Source organism: Excalfactoria chinensis, chromosome 3 (genome assembly GCF_039878825.1).
Source record: "Excalfactoria chinensis isolate bCotChi1 chromosome 3, bCotChi1.hap2, whole genome shotgun sequence".
Classification (NCBI taxonomy): Eukaryota; Metazoa; Chordata; class Aves; order Galliformes; family Phasianidae; genus Excalfactoria; species Excalfactoria chinensis.
Window position 1 is genome coordinate 35,990,528 of NC_092827.1, and position 13,446 is coordinate 36,003,973.

The following is a 13,446-nucleotide window of genomic DNA, read 5'->3' on the forward strand; positions in this document are numbered from 1 at the left end:
TTCTTCTTTCTTTACTTCCTTTGCACTTTCACATTAACTCTTTCTTTTTTCTCTGTGGTGTTTGTGTTTGTGTTTTGTTTTTCTGTCTTCTGCCTTGTTCATTTTCACCCAGGCTATCTGGTGAGAAAATTCATTATTTTTGTAATTTGGATCTAGTCAGCTACTTTTGCTAATTTTGCTGCAAAGTTGCCAGAGACATACAAATGGTCTTATGCATGATCACAGAAATGTTCATACTCTTCTTTTGTGGTTCTAGCTGTTTTTTTGTTTGTTTGTTTGTTAGTTTTTAATATTGATCATCTGTTTGTTTGAGTCAGACAAAATGAGACTTAATTAGAAGCTTAGCACTCTCTCAGTCTGGACCTAAATTTAAAGCACTGCTGTATGTGACGTGTTGCAGTTAACAGAAATTTATTCCTGTTTTGTGGTGTTTTTGTGTGGTTTTTTTTGTTTTGTTTTGTTTTGTTTGTTTGTTTGTTTGTTTTTCTGGTTAAGTGATTGCACGTTGTAAGGCCTTCTTAGTAAGGCCTCTTACTAAAGAACAAATCCATTTTATATTCCACAGTTGCAGCTTGGCTTGTCTAATCAAAAACTGCAAACACATCTAAGTTCTTAAATCAGGTTATAAAACAGATTTATAGTTAATGTTGGAGTGGACGCTATGACCACCATTCTTTGTGCTTGGATATTTCTTGGACTGAACAGTCTTATGTTTGCTTTGATTCCCAAAACAAGATACTACGCAGAATTTTAGCAAACACACGTGTTTCAAGTAAATAGGAAATAAAATCTGAAGCAATGTATTTGTAGATGTTTTAAGAGGACTACCAATGTGATAAGTGCTTTAATTTATTTTACATTATTTTTGATGCTTAAGCATATTTTTTTCAAGCTGAATTTTAAACTCTGAGGTTATGAGGCAATGACTATAGTCCCGTGTTTGATAATGATATTAATTTTAAAACTAGGTGGCTAAAGGCTACTGAAAGCACAAATATCTTGATGTGAATTTTCAAGTATACAGGATACATTTTGATTTTGGCTAAGCAAGGAATTCAGCCTTAGGAACTGCCCTAAAACTGTTTACTATCATCTGCTGCATTTTGACCTTAGAAACATCTACACTAACCTTAATGGTGTTATCAAAGCCTGGGGCTGGAGTTGCAGTTGTTGTATTCATGGCTGGAAGATGTGAATGTTTTCGTTCAAACATTATTGCTGTGCTGGAGGTGGGTGATAAACTTTCAAAAAGTGCCCCTTCTCCCTGCTCCTACTTCTCTTTATTATCTGCACTACTTCTGCACATTTTTAGTATAGTAAGAGGAAAAAAAAAACCCACAAAATTGACTCTTCTATGGGACAATTCAAACACATTTACTATCATACTTATTTTTATGAGAGCAACAAGAAAACGTGGTTTTTGCTCTTTAAAATTATAAAGGGAAGAATATAAAATTGCAAAGCATGTAAGTGAATTGAGATTTTTTAAAAATCATTATATTTTTCTTTTATATTATTTAGTAGCAACTTACTAGCAGTAACAACCAGCAGTAGGTCAATATGTAGAGAAAAATGATAACATCTGAAAAAAAAAAAAAAAATTAAAAAAAAAATAAAAAACAGGAAAACCAGAAAACTCTGCAAATTGGTTAGAGCCTTGACTTCACAGTGATTTAATGAAATGAAATTTAGGATCAAGACCCTATTACAGGAGTCAGTGATTAATACAGAGGATGTAGCATGAGCAGGGAAGCCATAAAAGACATGTCCCAAGAAAAGTATCTTAATTATCAGAAGATTTTGGACACCTAGTAGCAAAATAGCCTGCGAAGGAGAAATGGTGGATTTCTCAAATTAACAAAGCCAAAACAAGAGAAAACTCAAGAAGAATGAGAATCACTTTACAGTCCATGCAGTAGTATGACAGGTCATAAACCATGTTATACATCAAGAATCTCATAGAGTAAGACTAAGAGAGATGTGCAAAGGGAAGCAGCTTTTAGACAGTTATTTTCTGTCTTCAGTGAATATCCTGATATCCTTGAGCATTTCAGTTAAATTGCTATTTTAAAGTGCACTTTTGCCAGCTTCTTCTATGAACTATCATTGCACAAATGTATACTAGTTACCAGAAGTGTCAGATAAATTCTTCTGCAACTTGGCTTTCTTACAGATGACAATCTACACAGAATGTTTTCACATTTTTCAGGCTACTGCAGTTTGAGTGAAATAATATACTGGGTTTGTGCCATAGATTTACATCCTATACTTTCTACTTATGTCAAAAGATTTAAGCATTACTGATAGTAGGAACAGACAATAATCATATATTTCTTCCTTTCATTTTAATGCAGTAAAATGAATATGTCAGATTAAAGTATCTTCACAGACCGACAGGAACAATAGAACAACTACCAGAGAGGTTCTCCTTGTGTTTGAAAATTACCTGAGGAGCTTCAGGTGGTCTTTTAATTAATTTATAATAACTTCTGAGTAAAAGTGACTATAGAATCTGAAGTTATTGATACAAAATGTTATTCAGTAATTTGATAGACCTACTGAACTGAGATTGCCTCAGCATATGACGAAGATTAAAGAAATTTCCAACATAGAATAGGTGATTAGATTATGTTTTACAGTTATACTACTTGAGACATTAATCTACTGGAACATATATTACAACAGGCCTAATTTTAAAGAATGTATGTTTGCCCTTGTGTCATCATTACCTGCACATTTGAAAGATGATGCCAAAATTACCTTTGTGAATACACTTACAGGCTGATCTTTCTATCCACCTTTGAACATACAGAGTGCCTACACAGTGGTGCAAATAAAATTATACAGGCAAAGCAAATAGCAAAAATGTTGCATGTGAAAGTTTATTATAAAATTAGATTCTGGCAATTACATTAAAAAGAATTGAGAGTGTGTTAGAATATCTGAAAATAATTGTTACTAAATTCAGTCACTTGCGTGGAATGTGAATAAGTCAATTCAAGGTCAGCTTAAAAAGGAAAATGAATGATTTATGCAGTTATTGCACAGGACCAGACAGCATTATTGGAAGGTGAAAAAGAAGAAAGGACAGTTATTCAAATCATGTTAATTTGCTAATGCATGTGTACTAGAATCATGTAATTAAAAATTCAGCAATTATTTGTTAATTAAATGTGTTAATTCACTAATTGTTGAAGTGAAAGACTGGAAATAATGAGGAAAAGAGGCTTGAGAAACATACACCACTTTTTTACTCCTATGAACAGGAAGTCTATACTCTTTTTTTCAAAGATTCTCATATGTTTTATAGACATATCCAGCTCCCTATTTTTGTCCTTATTCCACAGCAAAGGAGAGCAGGAAGGATATGCTATTGCTTCTGCAACTTTCTGCTACTCTTAAGACATCTTGAAGGATGTTTTTCTCATGCTTATTTATCTACATTTTAATAGCTATAGGAGAATACTTATATAAGAATTAAACACATATTTGTTACTTCCAAGAATGAGGACTGTACAGTTTCTGCAGGTAGCCTGTTCCACTGTCCACTGCCCTGAATGGAAAACATTGATCCCCACATGTATCCTGATTTTTTCTCATTTCAGCCTATATAAATTGTCTTTCATCCTTTCAATTTTTACCATTGTGAGGAGGCTGGCACCTTCTCAGTGACTGTTCCGTAGCTAAGAGGGGGCTGCTCTTAGGTCTCTCCAAAGCTGCTGCTTCTACAAGAGGACTAAGCAAACCAAAGTCCATCACTTTCTTCTTACTGGGCAAGACCTTCAGCCCACTGAGCATCTTGATGGGCTCTCTCTAGATTACTAGTGCTCTCCCTGTCCTAGAGAGGAAAGAGCTTGAAGGGGCAAAAAGAAAGAGCATTTAAGTTGGACATCATTTCTCAATGTTCTCTATCAGGCAGAGGATAGTCACTTTCCTTGATCTCCTGGTTGTGATCCTCTTTTAATGTAGATCCTGACACTCAGCTAAGGCACACTGTAGCTCATGTTCAACCTGCTCTCTGCCAAAATCACCTCCATATCTGCCTCATTTTCCACTGAACTGTTCCCAAGGCAGTTAAGTCTCCAGCATGTTTCATCCCAAGGGGTTCTTCTTTCTAGGTTCAGAACCTGATTTTGTTGAATTTCAGAGGTTTCTGCTGACCCATTCCTTGAACTGGCATTAGTACCCTCCAGATGACAGCCCTGATTTCAAGTGAATGCACTGGTGTCCCCTGTTTGTTATCATCTGCAAACATGCAAGTGCACTCCATTGCCTCTTCCAGCTCACAGGTAAAGCTGTTAAAGAGGGCATATCCATTTTTAGACCCTTGTGGTACTCACTAGTTACTGGACTTCAAATCAAGTATCACCTATTTATTAACTGGCATTCAAATCAAAGGCATTACTAAAATTCATATTTATTACATCTGCTGCTCTCTTCTTGCCAGAGACCAATGTACTTTACTATAAAAGGCAATCAGATTAGTCAGACATGATTTACCATCTCCATTGACTCTAGAAGTCTATACAGATTACTGCTTAGTTTGTATGCTATTTTTCTGCTAATAAAAGATTAAATAAGTCCTAAATTTGGTCTTTCATAATCCTAGAAATTTGCATTCATATTGTCTATTGTAAACCCAGAACTTTTTCTGTCACCAAGTGCTTGAACACATCACCTTTTACAGCAAATGAAACAAGGTAGTTTCAAGTGATAGTAGCATAGCATTACTTTCTAATGAGAATGACTTCTGACAGTCTGGATGGCAACTGCAGCACTGGGTATCCTGCCAGTTCTAGACTGGCTCCCCAGTATAACTCAGCTTGGCAGAGCTAGTATATGCACAAAAGCTGATTAGCTATGGGTAGTTTTTTTTGTTTTTTTTTCCATTTGAGATTCCATTAGAGCAAATGATACATCTTCTATTGTTTTTTGTGGAAACTAGGTTATGACATTAGAATAATTCAGAAAATGCAGAACATCTAATTTGGTTTTGAGGATCTTGAGAGCAGGAAGTCAAACTGGAAATTCAGTTATTCTGGAAGAAAAGGGAAAATTTCACACAGAAAATTAGTTTACTTGTCAAAATTTAAAACTACTTTCCAAAACTACTTTCCCTAGTGAAATAAGACCTCTACAATACACTTGAGGTTAGTATTAACACAGAAAGTTAGCTAGTGTATTCATCTGACTTTCTAAGAGCATTTCAAACACTAAATCTAATTTCTAGCACTTTATAACATAAAAGCACGTTTTAAGATGTATAATAAATGAGAAGATATATTTCTCATTTATGACAGCATGTACACATGAACCTAACTGATGATGAAATCTTCTGGGACTGAGGAACTTTCTGCTTAATCATGGCTTGCTTTCCTGTCACCCATATAGTGGTAAATCCTGTCCACGTGTTTAGTGTGAAAGTGCTGTTTCCCCATTAGGAGAAGCACTTGCAAAGTTCACAATTGTCTTCGTAAGATATTGGAAAAGATATTTTGGTTAATTTATTTGTGTATATATAGCTACATAGAAAACAGGACTCAAAAACATATATTGCTGAAGGCTTTATGGTCTTTGATGACTTTACGATTCAAATTATCTAGAAGTTCGCAGCTAGGCCAATTACCGAAGTGACACCAACGTGGTGAGCAGTAAAATGACAATTTATTGAAGCAAACACACACTTATATAAACGATGCCTTTCATGTACGCCTACTACATTGTACACGTCACCAATCCTTCCAGAACTGGGGAAGGGCCTTACACGTAACAGCGCGATAAGCCCGCATTCGCCTATACAACATATTGCCTCTATACTGAGAAGATCTATATGTTTGTTACAGTTAAAAAATGTAGACTGAAAGCTTAATTTCTGACTTTGTTACTCAGAAGCCTCCTTTACAAGGAAACACTTAAGGAAATGATCTATTTATCAGAGGGAAGATAAAGATACAGACCTGCAATACTCCCATAGCAGTATGCATTAGAATAAGGATAATGGATACCATTTTATTTAAAACTACAACAAAAACTAATGCCTACATTTTATAGATGGGTGCATTTAAAAGGGAAATATGTGACGCAGTTATAGTAGTGAAAGAAAAATAACCAATGGGTTGATTTATGAAGGAAATTAGTAGATTTTCTGTCCATCATACATTTTAAAATAAACATTAGTTTCTTTCTAAAAGGTGTGCTACATTCACCATGAATTATTTGACTTCTGTAGAAATTATTGGGTGAGTTCTTACCACCTATGTCACAGAGCAAGTCACATTAAATGACTGTGGTGTTCTCTTCTGGCCTTAAAATCCATGAAGTGATCAATGATCACTTTACAGGACTGCAGCCATGGAAAAAAGTAATGATTGCTTATGGTCAAAATGGATACTAGCCTATGGAGCCTCCCAATACTGATAAGGCAAAAGGTGACCATATCTATCCATCCTGTGATTTCTGCTTTTAGATCCAGACTTAGTACTTCATTATTTTCACTCACCTGCTTAGAACAGAAGAGAATCTTCAGGAAAGATGTGATAGATGTCATTTCATTTCATGGAAATAGAAATAAGTTTTTGGATAGGACCAGCACTCTAATATGTATAAATACATGTGGATTTCTTTCCATCTCTTTTGGATCGCTGTTGTATTTTGCCAGTTTTCTGATCTATCCCTTTCTCCTTGAATACTAATTCTCTAGAATTTTCTATCCCCTCCTTGTGGACTAAAGAATCATTAACAACTTTGCACTTTTTCATTACTTAGGGAGAGAATGGCTAAAACATAACAATAACAACAACAAAAAGACTTACTATTGATTTGTGATTTATGATTGAATGACAGGCCATAACACTCAGCATTCCACATGATAACAATATTTTTTCTAACAAATGAGGGCTTGGTCTGGTTATTTAGATTAGTTTTTTAGGTTTTTGGCTGTTTTTGAGTTTTTTGTTTGTTTGTTTGTTTTTGAGGTTGGAACTAATATTCTTTACAAGGTTCATTATTATTTGCTTTCCTAAATCCTTTGTATGTCTTGGAACACAGAGCAGTATTATTTCTCTGAAGAATAAAATCGTGGGAATACAAGAAAACCTGTTCAGAGCAGCAGCTGTGGAGCAAGATAAAAAGCATAAAATCAAGAATTCGCTTCTGATTGGGAAAAACTCTGGAAACTCCACAGTCTGACCTTGTATATTATGTGTTATCTTGATTAATTTAGCTGTATATTACCCTTCAGTATTCCCATGCAATTTGGGTATAACAGGTCATTAGTGCACTAAAATATTTTCTTGTCTCCTATAGCAATTCTACATAGAGTAGACTGTTCAATGAGAACTCCATATGAGACATTTACTCCAAAACAATTCTTCTCATCAGATCTATTACATGGAGTTTAACAAAAGTGTGTGCTTGAAAGTATGATCTGGGTGCTACTTGTGTGGACCCTGTATTTTCATTTTGTGATGAGTATGGATTTCTCCTCTTGGAATTGTAGAGCACTGTGACAAGGTAATAGTGGAAAATGGATTTCTTATACATAATTTCAGGGGAAGTCATAGCGGAGCATCATTCACTGTGGCAACATGTTGCTGGATAGGTAAGACTGTTCTTGGCCCAATGTCAGAGAAAAACGTTGTTTCAAAAAGTAACAAATATTTGGGTGACCTACTGAGTTGATAAATTCATAGGTTTTGTGCTTCCCCCAAAAAACTTCTCAAGCAGCTCTGTAAAAGGACACTGTACATGCATGGGAGTTACTTTAAATTGCACTTTTATAATGATGTTCCTTTGTAACACAATATTGAAATTATGTCAGTCTTAAAAGAGCCAACAATTCAGACAGATGATTTCTATAGATGCAATGAAAATGCTGTAATCTTATTCCATGACATTATACTAGTGATATGTGGGTTAAACATTGCTTAACAATACATTTTGCTATAGCACAAAATGACAGCTATAAAGATAACAAAGTATGGTATGAATCTACATTGTATTTTCTACACAGACTGACATGCTGCTACACTACCAATGTGAGCTGTAGCTCATCTGCCTGACCTTACATCAAAATAATTCACAGAAATCTAGGAAAAGATTAGTAGATTGGTTTTCACTTTATTTAATCTTAAAGCTATTCTCTTCCATAACATGTGGGGAAAAAAAGAAAAAAAAGAAAAAAAATGGTATGAAATAGCTATATATAAATACTACTTTTGTTCTGGTCTTTTCTGAACCCAAATAATTCACATTCTGAAGAACTACATATAAAGAATACAATATAATGCATTACTTGATGAATTGTCCAGTTTTCTGTAACCAGCTTTGTTGGTAACTGTAGCTTTACATAACACCTGTAATAATGATTTGGAAAAAGAAGTATTCATAGCTGTTGCTATAAAGGGTATCAAGATAAAAATTCAAAACCCAGACCTCATGAAATCTGATAATTTATACAAAGGATCAACATATCTCATGGAAGAAAGTAAGTCTCTCTTAAAATCATCAAAGAAAACATAATGCCACTTTAGATTATTTAGTAGAAAGGAAATACAAAGTTGTGCAACAAAATACTGTGGTCAGTAATTTGATTATGGCATAGTATGATGCACTTTAAAAAAGAAAAATACAAACAAACAAAAACAAACAAACAAACACGTAGTTTCTAGATCAGGGAGGGGACATTAAGGGGCATGAACAGAAACATCAGTGTAGCATACCATAGTGCTTTCAGTCCTGAGTATTTGGCTATAAGGAGACTGGTACCCAAAGGAAAAGACAACCTGTACAATATCGTACACCATATATCAGTTTAGGGCAGTCATCTATGTCACAGTGCAGTTTCAGCCAATACAATGAAGGACAAGGTGCAGCTCATACTACCAAATCACGTAAAGTCCTCAGATTCAATAGGTTATCTCCAGAACAAGAAACATGATGGCAGCATCAGTTTAGCCAAGTGCCTGAGTAACTAGAACTGCTAATCAGAACAGTAAAAACACCTAGGGATATTTTCTGCTGTTGAAAGCATCGTACAAGGGCCACTAAATAAAGGAAAGGGGTGAGTGACACAGATGCTTGATGATTTTCTATTGATTTTTTTTATTACAGATGTCAAAAACAGAACAAAACAGGAAACAAAAACTCAGCTGTGGCTCTTCTGACTTTATTTTGCTCAAAATGAGCAACATCACTCCTCTCTCCTGCTTCGTATGCTTTTCTTCCAGTGCTTTGCACTGAAGCATTTGGAAGTGACTGTACTTAAGTGTCTTAAGCTGATCATATTGTTCCCTTTTCTATTGAGAGTAAATATTTACATTCGGCCTCTATTCTAAAAATAACCCTAATAATAAAAGGAAATCTGGAATGCAGGACATGAAGTCTATATCGGCACTGGTAAAACAAGCAAGGTTCTAGTACCACCAGCATTCTTCAGGTTTTAGCCCATGCACTGATTTGATTTGCTCTACTGCACAAAAAATGCCAAAGCCACTGTTCACACATAGAATCAACTCAGCTAGCCAACTGGGTGACTCTGTCCATTCTAGGAGAAAAACAAACAGAAAAAAAAAGAAGAAAAAAAAAGTGCTTACTGCTTAGTCACATGGGCACAAAGTAGCCTTAGGCTCTGACACGTTTTTTTCTTACAGACAAATTACCTTATAGTCACTGTTGTCAGGAGACTTTCTTGAATGTGATATTCCAATATTTGACCTAAATGTTCCTATCTAGGGTTAAAGAGCTTTTAGACAGGAGGAATATGGTCATGGTTATTATGAGGTATTTTATTCTGGGCATTTATCTAAAAATACATTTCATTGGAAGTGTTGCTTACCCAAGCAATTTTGGTTCTGAAAAATCACAGTTTTCTTATGGAAAAATATTGACTGCTTTTCCTATTTACTGATCCTATAAGATGCAGGAAACGAGGTGTTTTACACTATGTATGTGTTTCTGAATTGTAAACTACATGTTATTTGTAAATACAGGGCTGCTCCAAATGTAATTCCTCCTGTTTTATTGTACTCTTATTAAGTTATTTTATTGTGTTTATCTGACATCCACTATTTGGTCTCCACAAATGATCAGCAAGTGTTGGTGAATGTCAGTGGGTGCAACTCAGTGACCAACATTTGCTTCATATGCATTTCCATATCAGACGTCATTTTCTCAGACTGCCCCTCTGCTGCTGTCTGTCTTGTGGCAAAAACATGTAAGAAAATACTGGTGGGAAGATTTAACTTCTACTTCCATACCACCAATATCTACCTCTGATCTCATGGGCAAACGAAATAAAATAAGGGGTATTACTTTCAGAGCAGCACTCCTAAAACATGCAGGTGGGTCAAGGTCTTACAAAGTACCCAGAAAATAGACAACTACAAATGCATCCTAATACTTCAGATTTGAATTCCAAACCTACCCTCATATTCAAGTAATACATTTACTAGTACACCTCCCTGTTTGCTACGTATGTTTTTTACCTGTACACACACTGGCAGAAGATGTATCTTAATCATAAAGGAGATCAGTTCAGAAATTGATGCGGTTAAACAAATTTATTAGTTTAAAACTACTAGAATTTGCCCTGCACTATTGAGGTAAATGAAGTTTTGACTAAGAATCTCCTGGGAACAATTCTGTAGACTGATTTTATTTTCTGTGTCAGTTAGTAATTGGGAGAAAATGAGTAGAATATGAGTTACATATCAGAACAGGTCAAAGATTTCAGTAAGATTGGGCTGAAAAAATAAATAATGTTTTTTAGCACATCAGTCATGGCAATAACTTAATTCACAACATATTCATAAAAATAGAGTACTCCACAGCCTCAGAAGTATTGATCTCATGGTTTTACAAAAATAGAGTTGTGAATTCCATTTATTTCCCAGGCAGCTAGATTATTTGAAATTTACTGATAATATTCCAGGAGAAAGGTATGATTGATAATTATACGCTGGTAAGGCTGATTTGAATAGAAATTTAGTTGTGAAATATATGCAATAAAATATGCTGTAAATTAATTCTGAATGTCTATAGAAATAGCAGTTGTTTCTGGCTTGGAAAGGATCTTCAAGAACAGTGAAAAGGATAGCCTTGGCTATACATGGGCTGCTCCAAAAGTAACACCTCCTATTTTATTGTATTGGCCCACCACATCTGAGGCAGATGTTGGTGATATGGCAGTAGGGATTGAGCCTTCCTGCCAGTATTCCATTATGTTTTGTTGTTGTGCAACAGATGGCAGCAGAGGGGCAGTCTGACAAAATGACGCCTGAAGTGGAAGAGCATATGAAGCAAATGTGTATCATTGAATTGCACCTACTGAATTCATCGACATTTGCCTAACATTCACTGAGCACAGTGAGGCAGTGGGTGATGTGTTTCAGCAGAGGTGACTGCTACATGAAAGATATGCCATATTCTGGATGTCCTTGCAGATCTTTAAGGGTGCAATATGCAGGCTCTTGTTCATCACTGGCAAAAATAATGTTTTGTAGGAAAGAATTTGATGTATCAAATAGTGTTATTTTTCTCCTTGTATTTGTTATTTTCATAGGAATAGGAGGCATTACTTTCAGAGTAACCTATATAGAACAAATTAAAGCACACCCAGCAACATTTAATTTTAAGGGGTGAGTGGTTTCTTTCTCTTTTGGTTACCCTTTGGCATGCTTTACTAATGTTCTTCACTTCCCTCATGCCTCTTTCGCTGTTGAAGACTGTTTCTCTTGATGCAGACTGAAAATTGCGAGGCTCTTTGAGTAGCTATGCGAGTCTATTTGACAACAAGTCTAAAATGGTTTTCAACAGTCCACATTATAAAGAAATTTTACTTTTTCCAGGTAAGAAAGATGTATTTTTCTATGTTCTGAAATTTTATGCAAGAAACAGACTTAACTAGGCATTGTGCCAGTTACAGGAATTCAGTAATAGTCCCAAATTAAACCTTGTCTAAACTGTGGAGGTCTGCTTCCCTGTCTTACTCCCTCTCTCCTTTATCAGAACATGTTTACCAATGCAGTTCCAGAATGGTAATAGGCAGGAACAGTTCAGATCTTGTGGGTTTTTACACCACTTTGATATTGTTGTGAGCTGTTCCACAAGGTGTAATGCAGTGAGATCAATTGTAAGATAACTATGTTTGTGTTATGCTAGTTCTCATTCAATAAAAAGAGAATAAAGAATGTGACATGCTATGATTGTGATCTTTACTACTCACAAAAGTCCTAGTGGCTTCATGTTTCAAGTCATAAACCGGTTTCTAACTGAGATATGGATAAATGTCCAAATTGAAGGAAGCACAATTTTAGCAAATGAATGAGAGTTTCTAAATGCTGTAGCATGGGTTACAGAAGAAACAAAATATTTTAGTAGAGATGAGAAATCTTCTATAGAACCATAATTCCTGTTGTAGTTGGAAGTACTTGAAGAGCTGCAAAAGTCATTTTTACAGATTGTTACTTTTATGAATAGATAGCTCAGATAAGTAAAGAATCTAAATGTGAATCAAATAAAGAATATACACGTGAATCAAAGATGAAAGCTCATCCCCTTATTCAATATCTTAACTGAAGCCATGAAAGAATACACAGTTTGGAGTTAAAATGTAACACCATATCAATAGCACATAGTAAGAAAACTGTAAGGTTTAAAGGTGATTAAAGAAGCATAATTTTTCCAGTTGGAATTAAAAAAGCAATCTTATCAGGTGTTACATATATGTAAATTGGCTAAGGCATTAACATTAATTCCGTAATACTCAGCCTGTGTTGAATCTCTTTCTGGTTATTTCTTTTCTTGTTTTTGCTAAACCCATTAGATAGGCACTTGAGAAAATTTGCACTCAATAATTAAGTGCTCAGTAAATTGCTTAGTCCCTGTGATGTTTTATGGCCCAAATTCAGAGTTGAAAAGGAAATAGGATTTTGGTCTTTTTTAACAGATGCAAATATGTCCTTCAGTTCTTTAATAATTTTGTACCAATACTCAGAATTTGCTGGAGCCAAAATTCTCAGTCAGGCACACACGTTAGGCTTATCCTTTATACCTCGTAACTCAGAAGGGACTAGGCCTTTTAATCAGCACCTAGGAATCTCCAACACATGAGTAACTTCATCCCTACTTGCAACTGACCACAGAATCCAGGTGAATAAGAATGTGAACATTAGAATTCTCAAGATCTGTCTCTTGACCTGAATAAACAAACAAGTCATTTTGCTATTTATTTCTACAGAAACCAGCACAGCCCTAGGTAATGTTCCTTCTTTGGATACTTCTTAGGTTTCTTCTCTCCATTAAATTAACATAAGAAAACAAAATTATTTGAAATCAAATATTGCATAGGAGATTCTACAGTCTTTCTTGCACAGAAAAAATGGTACTGAAACTATTTGTACTTGCAAGAACTATTTCATTACAAGTTACATATTCTTGTCACATTTT

The 13,446-nt window shown here is 35.1% G+C and overlaps 1 protein-coding gene across 2 annotated transcripts in view; it reads left to right on the forward strand.

Moving 5' to 3' along the window:
- Positions 1 to 13,446, forward strand: part of FUT9 (fucosyltransferase 9) — a 108,156-nt gene that overhangs the window by 41,565 nt on the left and 53,145 nt on the right. The window lies entirely within an intron of this gene.